The following is a 16,578-nucleotide window of genomic DNA, read 5'->3' as shown; positions in this document are numbered from 1 at the left end:
TTATTAGATACAGTACAGGAACAACTTGAACAAGAACACTTATAACCTTCTCTAAGTCCTTGGAACTCCCCTGTATTTGTTGCAAGAAATAAATCTGAAAAATGGAAGATGTTGACTGATTTAAGAAAAGTAAATATACATTAGAAACTATGAGAATTCTTCAGCCGGGCCTTCCATCTCCTACTCAATTGCCTAGAGAATGTCCTCTTTGGGTTAGAGACATTAAGGATTGTTTCTATTCTATGCCTCTAGATAAGGAGGATATGAAAAGATTTGTCTTTTCAGTGCCCAGTGTAAATTAAGCTGAGCCTTATAAAAGATGGGAATGGACAGTTTTGCCACAGGGAATGAAAAAGCTTTACTATGTGTCAAATGTACGAGGCTGCTGCTCTTATTATTATATTACATGGATGTTATATTGTGATGTGCACCTGAGGAGCAAATGTTAGAAGCATGTCTGCAAAAGACTATAAAAGACCAAGGAACTACAAATTGCATATAGCTCCAGAAAAAAATTCAAAGACATGCTACTTTTCAATATTTAGAATATGAAGTATACCCTAAGGTATTTACTTTCCTTAAGAACAGAGAAGCTAAACACCTTAAATGACTTTCAGAAATTGATAGAGACATCCAATGGATGTGTCCAGTGTTAGGCTTGACTACCTATCATTTGCAACAATTGTATGACATTTTAAGGGGAGACAGTGCTTTAAGCCCATCACACCAGCTTACAAAAGAAGCTCAAGAGGCTTTGAGAGAAGTTGAACTGGCTTTATTCAATGCACAATTATACCAATGCATACATTAATATATGCTGTGAAACCATCCCAGACTGGAAAATTTTACTGGCAACAGCTCCAAATTTTACACATATGTCTCCATTAACAATAACCTAGTTATTACATAATTGCCAGTGGATTTTTGAAGAAAAAATTTCTAAGGTTTGCCTTTTCAGTGCCCACTGTTAACTTAGCTAAGCTTTATAAAAGATATGGACAGTTTTGCAACAGGGAATGAAAAATTGCCCTACAATATGTCAAATGTATGTTGCTGCTGCTCTTACTGTCAAGCATTTCCAAAAGTAATGTTATTACATTACACGGATTGAGATAAGCACCTGAGGAGCAAATGTTAGAAGCATACCTACAAAAGACCATAAAAACACTAAGGAAGTACAAATTATGTATATATATATATATATATATATATATATATATATATATATATATATATATATATATATATATATATATATATATATATATATATATTTATAGCTCCAGAAAAAGTTTGAAGATACATACACACTCCTTTTCAATATTTAGGATATGAAGTATATCCTAAAGTGCTTACAGTACAAAAATTTTCCTTAAGAACAAAGAAGCTAAACACCTTAAATTACTTTCTGAAACTGATAGGTGATATCCAATGGATACATCCAGTGTTAGGCTTAATTATCTATCAATTACTATCAACACTTATATGACATTTTAAGAGAAGGTAGTGCTTTAAACCCACCATGCCACCATAAAAAAGAAGCTCAAGAGGCTTTGAGAGAACTTGAACTGGCCATCTAAATGTGGCTGACCCACTCAAAAAACCTTGGAAATATCAGTTTTTGCTACAAAAGAAGCACCCACAGCAGTCCATCAAGGAGATAGTGATAGAGTAGGTGAACTTCCCGGCACAACCAGAACAAAGCCTTACTCCTGACCCAGTACTTGTAGCCAGAATTTTATTAAAGGCCATTAAGTGAGCAGTATAATTATCTGGGATAAGACCTGACAAGATATACACCTTTTATACTTACTGCAACAATTAATGTATGCTGTGAAACCATCCCAGAGTGCCAAATTTTATTGGCCACAGCTCCACATTTTACACACGGGTCTCCATTAAAGATAACCAGACTATTACATAACTGGAGATGGATTCTTGAAGAAAAGGTTTCTAAAATTCCTCTTAAAGGATCAACTATCTTTACAGATGCATCCAAACATAATATTTGTGCTGTATATTCTCGTGACAAGTATAAAGAGATTAGTCAGAACTCCTTTTCAGTCCACTCAGCAGAATGAATTTTATGTATGCAATCATTCTAGCTTTCTTATTATGCAGGATATATTAATATAATATCTGATTCAGTCTATTCAGTAGGTATAAAATGTGTAGCCTCTAATATATATCAGATCTAATATATATCAGGAACTTCAAGAGCAAGTGAGAAAGCATCCAGATAAGATTTATATCTTTCATGTCCACTCTCATAGTGGAATTCCAGGTCCTATTTTTGATGGTAATTTAAAGGCAGATTATGATGGTCAATACTCCTTTATTTCAAGAAGCCCCAAAATTTAATTCTAGACATAATCAGGCTGCTCAAGCATTACATTTGCAATTTGAGATAACAAAAGAAGCTAAGAGCATAGTAAAAGCCTGTACAGCTTGCCTTCCTTTCCAGGCTCCTACACTCCCTCCAGGGAAGAATCCTTGTGGTTTGAGGCCAAATGAAATTTTGCAAATGGATGTGACCCATTATAAATCTTTTGGTCATCTGTCATTTATCCATGTTGTGGTAGATACCTTTTCATTTTCCATTTTATGGAAGAGTTCAACCCCACTCACATTCACAGTTATGATTACCAGCTCTGTATTTTCTTCCATTCTATTTTCTCCATTGCATATACTTTCATTTTCTCTTTCCACAATCTTTAGTAGTGTTTTTGACACACCTTACCCATTACCTTATCTTCTATCACCACTCTTCCTCTTCTTAGTAGTATTTTTTAACCCACCCTGACCAGACCTTATCTTTTATTACTTCCCTTCTCTTTTTTCCCTCAGTTTTTCAGCCCTACCTTTTTCTGTCCTCTTTCTTCACCTACTTCTTTGTAGGGTTAGGTAGATTTCTATTCCCAATTGAATGATTAAGTTATTATCTCTTAGAGCCAAAATTTCTGGGATCAAGCTTCAGACACTTTTCACATCCCTTCTTTTTTCGCTCTAATGTAATAGGTATTTTGTACTCTTCATGCGATCTCATTTATCCCATTTTACCTCCCCTTTCCTCTTCTTTCAGTACAGAACATTGTTCACCCCTTAATGTCTTTATCTTTGATATCATCATATCAGAGTCCATCCACAATCATACCCTCCATCCATGTGATTCCCCCTTTTTCTTCCCCAGTAACAAATAGTTGCCAAGAGTTACAGACATCATTTTTCCATCTAGAGATTTAAACAGTTTAACCTTGAAATAACATATATTTCCCCTGTTTACCTTTTTTGATTTTCTTGAGTTCTGTGTTTAAGGTTAAATTTCCTGTTTAGTTCTATTTAGTTCAATAGAAATGACTGAAAATCTCTTAATCCATTGAAAATCCATCCTCTCCCTTGAAAGATGATGCTCAGTCTCTCTGGATAGTTAATTCTTCATTGTAACCCCAGATACTTTGCCTTCTCTGGTATGGTTTTCCAGGCTTTTTGATCCTTTAGTGTAGAAATTGCTTGGATCCTGGTTAATCCTGATTGTTGCTCTGTGATATCTGGATTATTTTTTGCCTGGGAGTTTGAAGTATTTTTCTTGAAATTATAGTATTGGAGTTTTGTAAGTTAAGTGGGGTATTCCTTGTGGGGTCTCTTTTTGAAGCTGTTGATTGAATGATTCTTTCAATGAGCATTTTCCCTTCTGTTTCTTCAATATTAAGGGTGCTTTCCTTGAGGATTTCTTGAAGAATGATATCCAATGTCTTTTTTTTTTTTTGTCATGGCCTTCAAGTAGACTAATAAATTTTAAAGGTCTCTTTTAGGTCTATTTTCCAGGCTGGCTTTTTTTTTAAATGATGCATTTCACATTTTCTTTAATTTGTCTTTAATTTTTTTGACTGATTCTTCAATAGCTTCCATTTGCCACATACTAGTTTTTAATGTATGATTTTCTTCAGTTAGCTTTTGTATCTCTTTTTCCATTTTGTTAGTTATACTTTATAAGGTGGTGTTTTCTCCAGTAAGTATTTGAATTTAATTATATTTTTAAGGAATTTCCTTCCTTTTCTAAGCTGTTGACTCTCTCATGCCTTCCTCTCATTTCTTTTCTCATTTTGTGGTCTATCTCTCTTATTTCCTTTGTACAGTCTTTCATGAGTACTTCCGAGAAGCCTCTTTGGGTTTGAGACCAATTCATATCACTCTTTGAGATTTCTTCATCCTCACCCAAGTTGTTGCTTTGGTCTTGTCTATCACCATAGTAGCTTTCAATGGTCAAGGTTCTTTTCTGTTTCTTGCTCACTTTTTCCTTTTTTTTTTTTTTTTACTTTTATAATCAAGTTCTGCTCCTATGGTAAGGGATGCTGTCCCAAGCTTTCTGGACAGTGCTGAGTCTTGGCTTTGAGCACTGGTGAGTGTGTAATGTGTAGCTCTTTCCAGAAAACACCCTGAATTTGCCTTCTGGTCTGGGACTGGAGGTTGCCTCACTGATATGCTCCTCTACTGAGCCAAGACCAAAGCTCTTATTTGCAAATTGGCTGTGATTAAGATCATCTCATCTGTTTTCTCAGAGTCTGTCTGAGCTGAGCTGAACCCTTTTTCATCCCATTAAGGTTGGCTTTTTATAAGTTTTTCCAATTTATCTCTAACTGGAACGTGGTTTCATTCCATCAGACTCTGGTCAGAGGCTTGGTTTCATGGGGTTTTTAAGGGAAATTGGGAAAGCTGGAACTGTTACTTGCTTCACTATGCCACCTCTGTGTAAGTACAAATTGAATATGAAAGGATAGTATCTTTTTTAAAAAATTATGAAGTTAAGGATTTTGAGAGGAATGTCCTGGGAGGAAGGAAAAGGGAGAAGTGGAATGGTGAAAATTATCTGTCATAAAAAAAGAGACAAGAGAAATCTTTTATATTGGAGGGGGAGAGGGAGAAAAAGAGGAGTGAGTAAGTGAACCTTACTGTCATCATAATTGGCTAAAAGGGTTAAAAACATACATACTCATGGGGTATAGAAATCTATCTTACCTTGCAGGAAAATAGGAGAAGAATGGGAAATGCGGGGAAGGTTGTACAAAAGAGGGCATATCAGGGGAAGCAGTGGTCAATATGAAAATACTTTTGAGGAGGGACAGGGTGAAAGGAAAGAATAAATTGGAGAAGAAGAGTTAGCAATAATAATTGTAAAAAGAATTTCCAAGCAAGTTTCTCTGATTAGCCCTCATTTCTCAAATATAGAGGGAACTGAGTCAAATTTATAAAAAGTAGGATCCATGCCCCTATAGGTAAATGATCAAAATATATGATCTGCACACAAATGCCATACATTTATGCATATCCTTTGACCTAACAATACCACTTCTAGGAATGAATATCAAAAGAGATTTTAAAAAATGGGAAATGGGATATAAGTACACAATATATTCATAGCATCTCTCTTCTCAGGGAAAAAAAAGAAAACTGGGGGGATGCCTATAAATTAGGGAATGGCTTAAGAAACTGTGGTATATGTTATTGATGTGATATTGTTTTTTCTATGGGAAATGATGAACAGTATGCTCTCAGAGGAAAAAAAAATCAGGAAAGTCCTTCATGAACTGAAGCAAAATGAAATGTACTGCATACAAAGTAACAGCAATGTTCTGTAATGACCAATTGTCCATTACTTTGCTCTTCTAGTAGTAAAATCATCCCCAGCTACACTGAAGGACTTATGATGAAAAATCCTATCCAGTCCCAGAGAAGAAACTGATTGTTTCTTAATACAAATTGAATCATTCTCTGTTTCTCTCTCTCTCTATCTCTCTTTTCTTTACTTTTTCTTGAGGACTTTTATCTATGATTTCTTAATTATGGGTGGGGATAAGGGAAAAAACCTAGAACTCAAAAATTTTAAAAACAAATGTAAAAAAAAAGTATACTCAATATTATTGGGGAACTATTAAGTAAATAAAATAAAAATTATAAATATATATTATATTTAACAAATTTGTTCATTTCTAATTTTTAAATCTGAAAAAAACAAACTCTCTCTCTACACACACACACACACACACACACACACACACACACACACACGAGTCTCCTGTAAATGTAATGTGTGCACACTCACAACCACAGATCAACTGATCAAAACTGATAGATAGATAGATAGATGGATAGATAGATAGATAGATAGATAGATAGATAGAAAGAACAATAAAACAGCATGAGAACAGAGTTCTCATTCTTTTTTTTTTCTTTCTTTTTTTTGTCCGCCTTTTATAGACTCTGTGTAAATCATTTATTCAAGCTTGGGAAATGAGTTTTAAATGTTTTCAAAATTTTGTAGTAGTCATACAGCTTTCTCTTCACACATACTAATGACAGAGAAAAATTCATAGGAGTTAATGGGACCATAGTACAAAGAAGCAGGTAAAGAATATGTTTCTAGATTTTCAGTAGATATTTTTATACATGCTGAACTCCAATATGAACCTTAGAAAACTGCAATTTCCTTATTCAGGCACTTAAACATTAGAAGAGAGAACATTTTTTCCTAACATTAACTCGTAACATTTTATTCTGCTACTTGGATCATTTGAAATCTAAATGACCTGGGCTCGTAACAATAAATTCATCTCACATTAATAAGATTTTTTTTCAAAACAACTAATCCATTACCATGGGAGGAATATGATGACATGATGATGAAAGTAAGAAGCAGAAAGTTTAGATGATTACAGGAAATAGTTCATGTACTTTTAACTACCAGGCATTACAATATATGTCAGAAAAAGCTGAGTTATGCAAACCTTTCCTTATAGAAGAAATGAAAATACAATGCACAAGAAAGTATTGCATTTTTAATATATCTTACTACTGCCTAAAAATGTCCTTTTCCAATAAATAAATTAGCACTATTAGTCAGTTCACAACTGATCCTCCCTTTTCCTTATTTTATTACTTTATAAAGTAGTATATTCCTAGCTATATACATAAATTTGTTGTGACAAGCATTTAAAGAGGAAAAAATGAAATTCTATTCATCAATAACTACTATTATATTTCAACCATACAGACAGTAACAACTACACCCAGAGAAGGAACACTGGGAAGTGAATGTAAATTGTTAGCACTACTGTCTATCTATCCAGGTTACTTACGCATTCGGAAACTAATACTTAATGTGCAACAAAAAAATTGGATTTACACACATATATGGTATCTAGGTTATATTGTAACACATGTAAAATGTATGGGATTGCCTGTCATCTAGGGGAGGGATTAGAGGGAGAGAGGGGATAATTTGGAAAAATGATTACAAAGGATAATGTTATAAAAAATTTATTCATGCATATAAACTGTCAAAAATATTTATAAATAATAATTTAAAAATAAAATAAATATTTTAACCATACATAAAAATTATAAACAGTATTTTAAAATCCCTAATCCAACTTAGATAATAATTATCTCAATAATTGCCTTACAGAATTTGGAGGGAATGTGGGAAAACTGGAACACTAATACATTATTGGTGGAATCGTGAACAGATCCAATCATTCTGTAGAGCAATTTGGAACTACGTTGAAAGGGTTATCAAGATGGCATGACGGTATACTTAGAGAAACCCAAAGACTCTGCTAAAAAGCTATTAGAAATAATTCAGAATTTTAGCAAAGTTGCAGGATACAAAATAAATCCACATAACTCCTCAGCATTTTTATACATTACCAACACAATCCAACAGCAAGAGATACAAAGAAAAATTCCATTCAAAATAACTGTCGATAGTATAAAATATTTGGGAATATATCTACCAAAGGAAAGTCAGGAATTATATGAGCAAAATTACAAAACACTTGCCACAAAAATAAAGTCAGATTTAAATAATTGGAAAGACATTCAGTGCTTTTGGATAGGCCTAGCGAATATAATTAAGATGACAATACTCCCTAAACTAATCTATTTATTTAGTGCTATACCAATCAGACTCCCAAGAAACTATTTTAATGACCTAGAAAAAATAACAACAGAATTCATATGGAACAACAAAAGGTCGAGAATTTCAAGGGAAGTAATGAAAAAAAAAAATAAACGAAGGTGGTCTAGCTATACCTGATCTAGAACTGTATTATAAAGCAACAGTCACCAAAACTATTTGGTATTCGCTAAGAAATAGACTAGGTGATCAGTGGCATAGGTTAGGTTCACAGGGCAAGATAGCGAATAAAAATAGCTATCTAGTGTTTGATAAATGCAAAGATTCCAAATTTTGGGATAAGAATTCATTATTTGACAAAAACTGCTGGGAAAACTGGAAATTAGTATGGCAGAAACTAGGCATGGACCCGTTTTTAACACCAACTACTAAGATAAGATCAAAATGGGTCCAAGATTTAGGCATAAAGAACGAAATCATAAATAAATTGGAGGAACATGGGATGGTTTTCCTCTCAGACTTGTGGAGGAGGAAGGAGTTTGTGTCCAAGGGAGAACTAGAGACTATTATTGATCACAAAATAGAAAATTTTGATTACACCAAATTAAAAAGTTTCTGCACAAACAAAACTAATGCAAACAAGATTAGAAGGGCAGTAACAAATTGGGAAAACATTTTTACAGTTAAAGGTTCTGATAAAGGCCTCATCTCCAAAATATACAGAGAATTGACTTTAATTTATAAGAAATCAAGCCATTCTCCAAGTGATAAATGGTCAAAGGATATGAACAATTTTCAGATGATGAAATTAAAACTATTTCCACTCATATGAATGTGTTCCAAATCACTATTGATCAGAGAAATGCAAATTAAGATAACTCTGAGATATCATTACACACCTGTCAGATTGGCTAAGACGACAGAAACAAATAACAATAAATGTTGGAGGGGCTGTGGGAAAACAGGGACGCTGATGCATTGTTGGTGGAATTGTGAAAGAATCCAACCATTCTGGAGAGCAATCTGGAATTATGCCCAAAAAGTTATCAAAATGTGCATACCCTTTCACCCAGCAGTGCCACTACTGGGCTTATATCCCAAGGAAATACTAAAGAAGGGAAAGAGACCTGTATGTGCCAAAATGTTTGTGGCAGCCCTTTTTATAGTGGCTAGAAACTGGAAAATGAATGGATGTCCATCAATTGGAGAATGGTTGGGTAAATTATGGTATATGAATGTTATAGAATATTATTGTTCTGTAAGAAATGACCATCTGGAGTTATACAGAGAGGCTTGGAGAGACTTATATCAACTGATGCTGAGTGAAACGAGTAGAACTAGGGGATCATTATACATTTCAACAATGATACTGTATGAGGATGTATTCTGATGGAAGTGGATATCTTCAACATAGAGAAGAGCTAATCCAGTTCCAATTGATCAATGATAGACAAAATCAACTACACCCAGAAAAGGAACATTGGGAAATGAGTGTAAATTCTGAGTATTGTTTTGTTTTAGTTTTGTTTTGATTTTTGTTTGTTTTGTTTTGTTTTGTTTTATTTTTCTTCCCAGATTATTTTTACCTTTCGAATACAATCCTTCCTTTGCAACAACAACAACAACAACACAATTTGGTTCTGCATATATATTATACCTAGGATATACTATAAGGTATTTAACATGTATGGGAATGCCTGCCATCTAGGGGAGGGGGTGGAGGGAAGGAGGGGAAAAACTTGGAACAGAAGGGAGTACAAGAGATAATGTTGTAAAAAAAATTTGCTATGCATATGTACTGTCAAAGAAAATGTTATAGTTATAGAAATTAATAAAAAAGTTATATAAAAGAAAGGGTTATGGAGCTGTGCATAATGTTGATACAGAAATATTTCTACTGGGCTTATATTACAAAGAGATCTTGAAGGAGGGAAAGAGACCCACATGTGCAAAAAAGTTTGTGGCAGCCTCTTTTGTAGTGGCAAGAAACTGGAAACTGAATGGATTCCCATCAGTTGGAGAATGGCTGAATAAGTTACGGTACATGAATATTATGAAATATTGTTCTATAAGAAACAATCAGAAGGATAATTTCAGAGAGGCCTGGAGAGATTTATATGAACTGATGCTAAATAAGCAGAGCCAAGAGATCATTGTACACAGGAACAACAAAATTATACAATGATCAGTTCTGACGGATGTGGCTCCTCTCAATAATGAGATGATTCAGGTCAGCTCTTGTAATGAAGAGAGCCATCTATACTTAGAGAGAAGACTGTGAACTTAATGTGGATCACACAATAGTATTTTCACTCTTTTTGTTGTTGTTTGCTAGTATTTCATTTTCTTTTTACTTTTTTTCCCTTTTTGATCTGATTTTTCTGTGCAGCAAGATAATTGTATAAATATGTATCCCTATATTAGATTTACATACATATTTTAACAGATTTAATATATATTAGATTACTTGCCATTTAGGAGAGGAAATGGGGGAAGGGGGAGAAATTGGAACACAAGGTTTTGCAAGAATCAATGATGAAAAATTATCATTTTTTATGTTTTGAAAATAAATAGCTTCAATATATATATATACATATATATACATTAAAAGTTATCATTTAACTATTAATGACTATAATGTAGGTCTGTTCTTTCAACCAATTCTCAAACCTCTGTAGTACACTGACAAATTTGAGCTAAACAATTATTTTTATGAAGATAGAATTATCAAAGACTTTGTCAAAACTTAGGCAAATTTTGTCAATAATATTCCCTTTATCTACTAGTTTTTTTTTTAACACTGCTAATAAAAAGAAAATGACATTAAAAATAATAATAATCTCATTGGTCATGAGATTTCTGTGAAATTTATCAAGGAAGAATAAGTTATTCTATAAGACAGAAAGGTAGTACAATTGAAGAATGTGGCTAATTAGTGACTGACATTGTTAATACACAGTCATTAATAACATTTCCTGTGCAAGTAATATTACTAGATGACAGGAAAAGACAAGAATGAATGTTGGAGGGAATGTGGGAACACTGGTACATTAATATAATGTTGGTGGAGTTGTGAACAGATCCAGCCATTCTGGAGAGCAATTTGGAACTATGTTCAATAAGTTATCAAACTGTGCATACCTTTTGACCCAGCAGTGTTTCCATTGGGCCTATATCCCAAAGAGATTTTATAGGAAAGGGAACTACATGTGCAAAAATTTTTGTGGCAGCCCTTTTTGTAGTGACAATAAACTGGGAATTGGGTGGATGCCCATCAGTTGGAGAATGGTTGACTATGTTATGGTATATGAATGCTATGGAATATTATTGTTCTAAAAGAAATGATCAAGAGAGAGAATGATTTTAGAAAGGCCTGGAGAGATTTACATGAACTGATGCTAAATGAAATGAGCAGAACAAGGAGATCATTGTACATGACAACATCAATGTTATACGATAATCAATTCTGATGACTCTTTCCAAAAACTAGATGACTGATGCCAGTTCCAATGATAGTCTAATGAAGAGAGCCATCTACACCCAGAGAGAGGACTGTAGGAACTGAATGTGGATTACAACATACCATTTTCACTCTTTTTGTTGTGGTTCACTTGCATTTTGTTTTCCTGCACATTTACTTTATTTTTTTATCTGGTTTCTCTTGTACACCAAGACAATTGTATAAATGTATTTATACATATTGGATTTAACATGTTTAAAATATACTGAATTGCTTGTCATCTAGGGGAAGGGATGGGGGGTGGGAAGAGGAGAAAATCTGAAACAGAAGGCTATGCAAGGGTCAACACTGTCAAATGATCTGTACATATATTTTGAAAATTAAAATATTTTTAAAAAAAGGAACATTATACACAGCAACAAAAGATTATATGATAACCAACTGTGATGAATGTGACTCTTTTCCACAATGAGTGATTCAGGCCATTTCCAATAGACTTGTGATGAAGAGAGACATTTATATCCAGAAAGACTCTGTGGACTGAATGTGGATCACAGCATAGTACTTTCATTATGTTTTTTTTTTCATTTTCTTTTATTCTTTCAGGGTTTTCCCTTTTTGATTTGATTTTTCTTGTGGAGCATGATAAATATGGACATATATATATATGTATATATATATATATATATATATGTATGTATATATATATATATATATATATATATATATATATATATATATATGAAGTGTATATGTTCAACATATATTGGATTGCTTGCTGTCTAGGGAAGGAAGGTTGAAAAATCTGAAACACAAGGTTTTGCAAGGGTGAATGTTGACAAATATCTTTGCAAACATTTTGAAAATAAAGTTATTAATGTAAAGGATTCAAAAATGATGTCAAAGTCCCCACATTAAGTGCAATGGCTAGCTTCTTTCCCCTTGGCTGAAACTACAAAGATATTCAAGCTCCACAATTTTTTTTCCTTTACCTACCACCCTTTCCAATGGTTCAGTTCTGAGTAAAGCCTAACTTTCAAATAGCAGGATCAAGCAATAAAATTTGTTAGCTATTAAAACACCTATCAATTCCCACTCACTTTTGCTTTACTACAATTTTCACAAAAAAGAGGAAATAAAAATGTTACCCCATACATTGGATTATAGGACAAATTGCTTCTTCCCATGTAGAAAGCAATAATTAGCATAAGTGAATTATAGTGTATGTTTAAAAAAAAAACTTTTAGGAATAACTAATAGGACTTTTAGGAATAACTAATACGATTTGTCAGAAGTTAATCTGCAAGGAGATCAAGAGGAAGTCTTGACAAATAATTCAGTTAGACAATTCATCTAATAAGCAGTTTCATATTTTTCATTAGCAAGCTGCAGTCAACCATTGTTTTGTTTATGAGTGTGACAGAGAGAGAGAGAGAGAGAGAGAGAGAGAGAGAGAGAGAGAGAGAGAGAGAGAGAGAGAGAGAGAGAGAGAGAGAGAGAGAGAGAGAGGGAGGAGGGGAGGGGGGAAGAGGGAGGCAAGAAGGAAGGGAAAGGGGTGAATTCTTCCTTTTTATCCAGCCAGTTGTTTTTGGCATTATTGACTACTTCACTAAACCCTACAACCTACAGCTTTAGTGGCCTTCTAGGACCTCATGAACTTTTAAGACTTACAAGGTCACCTTTGGCAAATCCAAATATCTGTAACTAAGCCATGAGGTTTTTAAATAATGATTTGCTTCAGTAGATGAAATATTATCAAATTTAATTTACTTATTCTTTATATACACTGATCCTCTTCCTAATAAGTATATTTCAAATTCAAGTATTTCTAAAAGTATACAATTCATCAACTCTCCACAAATAATACAAATATAATATGTATATAATAATGGATATATGTATATATAATACTGTGTATAATATTATTTGCTCCATAAGACACATAACTAGGCAAGCCAAAAGCTAAATATATTCAAGCTATTAGATCAAGAAGCCCAAGTATTAGGCCTTTAGAACTTGTATTTGAATCTTAGGTGGTAGATAATGAAACATATTACATAACATCTCATGCCATTTAGAGAGAGTATTGAAGTTTTACAGGATATCATTAGGCATGGCAGATATAATATAGAACATCTATCCCTTGCGGAGGTATTGACAAGTCATGTCACAAAAATACCCAACAACATACAGACTGAGACCAAAAACCGTACAGAATCAGCTTACATTTTGGTTATTTGGACAAAAGGAGGAAAAGAGAGAAAAAGAAGGTGAGGGGAAAGGAAAGAAGGGATAGGAGAAGGAAATGCAGGAGCAATCAAAAGAGGGAGGAGAAGTTAGAAGAAAAGAAAAAAGAAGAGGGGGGTAAACGGGAGGAATGGAGAAGAAACAGAAGGGAGGAGGAAAAGAGGGAAAAAGGGGGACAGAAAAGATAAGGAGGAAGGTCAAGATGAGGAGGGTAAACTAGCAGCAGTTGTAGCAGTGGGTCATCAGGATGCATATACATTTCTGTATTCTAAAGTTCAATGGTCCTGGAACTGAAATAAGAAATCATATGAGCTTGTGATGAATGAATGAGTAGCAGGAGAGGAGAAAAAACAAACCAAACCAAACAAAACAAACCAAACCAAACCAAACCAAACCAAACCAAACAAAGAAACAAACCAAACCAAACCAACCAACCAAAACAAACCAAACCAAATTACACCAAACCAAACCAAACCAAACCAACAAAACCAACAAAACAAACAAACCAAACCAAACCAAACTAAACCAAAACAAAACAAACAAACAAAACCAAAACAAAACAAAACAAACTAAACCAAAACCAAACAAACAAACCAAACCAAACCAAACCAAACAAAGAAACAAACCAAACCAAACAAACCAACCAAAACAAACCAAACCAAATTACACCAAACCAAACCAAACCAAACCAAACCAAACCAACAAAACCAACAAAACAAACAAACCAAACCAAACCAAACTAAACCAAAACAAAACAAAACAAACAAAACAAAACAAAACAAAACAAACTAAACCAAAACCAAACAAACAAACAAAACCAAACCAAACAAACCAAAACAAACAAACCAAACCAAACCAAAACAAACTAAACCAAATCAAATAAACCAAACCAAACCAAACCAAACAAACAAATCAAACCAAAACAAAACAAAAAACAAAAACTTGGTGGGAGGCTGGTGAAGAACAAAGGCAGATGGGTAATAGCCTGTACTGTTTCAGTTGGCAGAATTTTCTTTACGGATTGGGGATTAAATCCAAAATAAATCAAAATGTTTCTAGTTTCTACTTTACATTAGAATATCTTCAGTTTACAAAAGAAGAAATGGAGTCTCGGAGAGGAAATACTTTTCCCACATCACAAAGGTAAGCAACAGAGCGGGTCCCGAGATGTGAACAAAAGTCCTGGAGCTCACCCAATCTCGTGATCTGGAGCCTTGGACCGCTGGCACTGAAAGTCAAACGGAGCCAGCACTTGCGCACTCATCAGTGTATGACTCCAGCATTCGCGGGAGCCAGGGACCCGACAAAAGCACGTGCAGTTCAGTTCCCCTCATGTTGTTGCCAGGGTTACAATCGGGCGGAATCGGTTTTAACTGCTGGGGCCTCACAGATCTCTAAACCTCCCTCTGCGGGTTATAGACATTTTCCGCTTCAATTCCCCTTCCGAGTAGGCTGAAGGCCCAGGAGAGGACTGCCCCCGGGACGTCTCATGTCTGGTCTTGAAGCCGGCCTCCAGGATGAAGATTTTCAACTTGGACAAGAAAGGGCAGTTTACTTCTCCGGCCCTGCGGAGTTACTTAGAAGCCTCGGAGACCGACTCCAGGGCAGGATACCTGATCCAGGAAAAGAATCTCGGGAAGTAAAAGCTGACTCGATGGGGACATGGCGAAAGAGCAGCAGCTGCTGCTGCTCGGAAAGCACAACGTGAATGATCTATAAAAAATGATTACGTAAGAAGAAAGTTTGGGGGAGGGGGCGGAGAAGGGAAGGTCCTCACAGGAGGAAGCTAAGGCACCCCCGTCTTTAAATCCTTGACCCCCAGGCCTGAGCTAACCCTTGGAAAATCATTCCCCTCAGCATCAGGATCAGGGTCAGACTTTGCCTCCTGGATATTAGATAGCAAGTCCTGAAAGCTGGCATCACTTCTCCCTCCTGCCTATTCATTTTTAATGAACAGGAAACTCCTTTCTACTTTTAGCTGGGGCCCAACTGACTGCTCAAATCAGTGGCAACATGGGAGCAAACACTATTCTGTTTTGCTGAAAAACAGAACAGTCTAAAACGACTGTTTGAAGAGAATTTAATTGGCAAAGTCAGTGGAATGCTTTGTGTTTCCTTAAGTTCATTTTCACAAAAGAGGAAATTGAGGTAAACTGGCTTAAGTGACCTGCCCAGCCTCACACAACTGTAAGTATCTGTTTTTGTTTGGCTTTGTTTTGTTTTTACTTTTTTGGCTGGCATTTGGAGTTAAGTGACTTGCCTAGGGTAACACAACAAGGAAGTGTTAAGGGTCTGAAGCCAAATTTGAACTTAAATCCTCCTAATTCCAGGGCAGGTGCTTTATCTTCTTCGCCTTCCAATTGCCCCTGAGACCAAGATTTTTAGTTGAGAAAGTTCAAAATGAATCATGGAAGGTTTGAGGAGGGATGAAATGGTTTTGAAGAGCTTCTGTGGTAAGTGGCAAAGTAAATGAGGGAGATATAAAAGAATAGTCTTGTATCAATGAGAGTCCAAATTTGTAGTGGTCCTAGTAAGCACAGTTGCATGATTTTCTCTACCTTTATTTAGCAGCATGTGTATGTGGGCAAAGGCAACAAAGGGCATTGAATCACTATTCAAGGCTGTATAAAATGAGGAAGTTGAGGAAATGTAAAGTGAGGGGTTTTCAGGGAGTAAAAAGTAATGTTGAAAAACAAGTATAAACCAGATGCTTATAAGCTGAAGTGGTGTAATGTTGGAGAAACTGAGATAGAGATGAGAGAGTATTTAATAATTTATTTAGAAGGGAGAGATTTACTGGGGCCAAAGGAATCCATGATTTGGTCCCAGGGCTGAGTGCGACTATTGTCTCCAAGAATACAGCAAATAATATGAGTTCTCACTGACATATAGTGAGGTGGCTCAGACTCAGGGGGTAGACTGAGGCAGGACAGAGTTAGGCAGCTGGGAGCTGGAATGA

General features: G+C 35.0%; 1 long non-coding RNA gene across 1 annotated transcript in view; it reads right to left on the bottom strand.

Annotated features, from left to right (window-relative positions):
* Window positions 1–14,900, bottom strand: part of LOC141544660 (uncharacterized) — a 71,436-nt gene extending 56,536 nt beyond the window's left edge. Inside the window, exon 1 of the long non-coding RNA XR_012482743.1 lies at window positions 14,813–14,900. This is a non-coding gene — a long non-coding RNA (uncharacterized LOC141544660). The remainder of the gene's footprint in view (window positions 1–14,812) is intronic.
* Window positions 14,901–16,578: the final 1,678 nt, after the last annotated feature.

This window comes from Sminthopsis crassicaudata, chromosome 5 (assembly GCF_048593235.1).
Source record: "Sminthopsis crassicaudata isolate SCR6 chromosome 5, ASM4859323v1, whole genome shotgun sequence".
In the NCBI taxonomy this organism is placed as follows: domain Eukaryota; kingdom Metazoa; phylum Chordata; class Mammalia; order Dasyuromorphia; family Dasyuridae; genus Sminthopsis; species Sminthopsis crassicaudata.
The sequence above is the reverse complement of the archived record's forward strand: the minus strand, read 5'-3'. Positions and strand labels throughout refer to the sequence as shown.